Here is a 2,596-nt window from a genome sequence, read left to right as displayed (position 1 = left end):
AAAAGCAATTGATCTTTACCAACTCTAAGAGTCAATTTTTCTCCCTTAACATCAATCAATGCTCCTGCTGTAGCCAGAAAGGGTTTTCCCAAGATAATTAGAATATTAGAATCCTCTTCCATGTCCAAGATGACAAAGTCAACAGGTATATAGAACTTCTCAACCTTCAGAGGCACATTCTCCGAAATCCCTTCAGGATACTTAATTGATCTGTCAGCTAACTTAAGAGAAATGTGGGTTGGCTTAAGATCTCCCATATTGAGCTTCTCATAAATGGAGAGGGGCATGAGGCTAACACTAGCCCCTAAATCACATAAAGCTTTTGTAGAACATGATTCCCTAATGTGGCATGGAATTGAAAAACTCCCTGGATCCTTGAGCTTTGGAGGAAGTTTCCTTTGGAGGATAGCACTACATTCTTCTGTCAAAGCTACAGTTTCATGGTCTTCAACTCTCCTTTTGTTTGAGAGAATTTCTTTTAAGAATTTTGCATAAGAGGGCATTTGTGAAAGAGCATCAATAAAAGGCACATTTATGTATAGCTTCTTCAAAACCTCTAAGAACTTCCCAAATTGCTTATCAAGCTTGGCTTTTTGAAATCTTTGTGGAAAGAGAAGCTGTGGCTTGTAAGGCTATGGAGGTATGTATTTCTCTTCTTTCTCTTCAATTTCCTCTTTACATTTTTCTACACTTTCTTGTTTTTCACTTTCTTGTTTTTCACCCTCATCAGTTTCTTTCTCATTTTCTCTCTTCTCACTATTTTCACTTTTCTCATTTTTTTTCACTCTTCTCATTATTTACAACTTTCCCACTTCTTAAAGTAATGGCTTGACACTGCTCTCTTGGGTTTTCTGGTTGACTTGGAAGTTTTCCAAAAGACTTGGTACCTGAGGAAGATGCTTATTGTGCAATCTGATTTTCCAGCATTCTGTTATGTGTTTGCATCTGTTCTAGCCTTGCTTTCATCTCTCTCATCTCCTCATCATGCTTAGTTTGGTTAGCAAGAATCTGTTGTAATAAAGCTTCTGTGGTGGAACTTTGTTCTTGCTGTTTTGGTGGAGGATTCATATTTTTCTGCTGAAAATTAGGCAATGGTTGCCTATTTTGCTGATATGGGATTTCTTGTTGCTGTTGAGGTTGAAAATTCTAATTTGGAACTTGACTTTGCTGATTTCCCCACTAAAAGTTGGGATGATTCCTCCAAGTTGGATTATAAGTTTGAGAGTAAGGATTCCCCATTTGTTTGTTTCCATAATTACCAACATATGCTGCTTGCTCTCCATAGTCTACTCCACAGCTGGTAGTTCCCTCTGCATAAGCAACTTGTTGTGAACTTCCAGATGATGATGATGAACTAACCAACATACTTAAATCTTCCATCTTCTTAGCCAAGACATTTGTAAGTGCATCAAACTTTGCATTAATCATGTTGAATGGATCAAGGTCATACATTCCAGCAGCTTGCCTCTTTTGAGATGGAGCTGGTCCTCTTGGACTACTCCAAAGATGAGTATTCTTTGCAATTTTCTACAATAGCTCATAAGCTTCATCTTCATGCTTCATAATAAATTCTCCTCCTGTTTGAGCATCAATAATCCCTCTAATTGCAAGAGTAACATTGGTGTAAAAATTCTGATTTATCATCCATTTTGGAATGGCATGATGTGGGCATTGTCTCTCTAATTCCTTCCATCTCATCCATGATTCATAGAGAGTTTTATCTTCTCTTGGTCTAAAAGCTGTCATTTGATTCCTCAATTCTTGAGTTTTTCCAGGTGGAAAATATTGTATAAGAAATGCATCAGTGAGTTGCTCTCAATTTGTGATGGAGTTGTGAGGTAAAGAGTCAAGCCAATCCAATGCTCTATCTTTCAAAGAGAACGGGAATAGCTTCAATCTTGCTGCATCATCAGACACTCCAGGTTGTTTTTGCATGTCACAGATCATAGCAAACTTCTTTAGATGTGTGTGTGGATTTTCAGAAGGATATCCCCCGAATTGGGAATTTTGAATCATTTGAAGAACTCCAAAATCCATCTTGTAACTATTTGCATCAATTCTTGGTCTTGCTATACTTTCTCTCAAGTCATCAAAATGAGGAAAAGCATGATCCATCATACTTCCCCTAGGCACATTAGCATTTACAACTTCTTCTCCTTGGGCTACATTTTCATTGTTTCGATCATTTCCAGCATTACCTCCACCAATTCTAATTCTTTCATCAGCCATGTCTGCTTCAATTTCAGTTTCTCTCAATGCTTCTTTTCTTCTTCTGGATTCTTTCTTGTTGGCTTTACAAAATTTCTCAATTTCAGGATCAAACAATAAGGATGTGTCACTTGTGCTTCTAGCTCTTCTCACAAAAGATTAACAGTACCTAAAAAGAACAAACAAACACAAAATGAAAAGATAACAAAGATAAAACTAAAAACAACTAAAATAATCAAGAATTCAATCTTAAACAAACAACTCCCCGGCAACGGCGCCAAAAACTTGATGTGGCCCAACCGCAAGTGCACGGGTCGTACAAGTAATATAGAAAAGATATCGTTCCCACGAGGAGTTGTGTTAATGATTGAATTTTTGATATAAAAAG

General features: G+C 37.2%; 1 non-coding gene across 1 annotated transcript; it reads left to right on the top strand.

Annotated features, from left to right (window-relative positions):
• The first annotated feature begins 1,654 nt into the window (after positions 1–1,654).
• Positions 1,655–1,761, top strand: LOC131170798 (small nucleolar RNA R71). The gene has a single exon (XR_009141565.1). It is a non-coding gene; the product is annotated as a small nucleolar RNA R71 (small nucleolar RNA).
• Positions 1,762–2,596: the final 835 nt, after the last annotated feature.

The sequence above is a fragment of the Hevea brasiliensis genome, chromosome 11 (genome assembly GCF_030052815.1).
Source record: "Hevea brasiliensis isolate MT/VB/25A 57/8 chromosome 11, ASM3005281v1, whole genome shotgun sequence".
NCBI lineage: Eukaryota > Viridiplantae > Streptophyta > Magnoliopsida > Malpighiales > Euphorbiaceae > Hevea > Hevea brasiliensis.
This window is presented reverse-complemented; position numbering and strand designations above follow the sequence as displayed.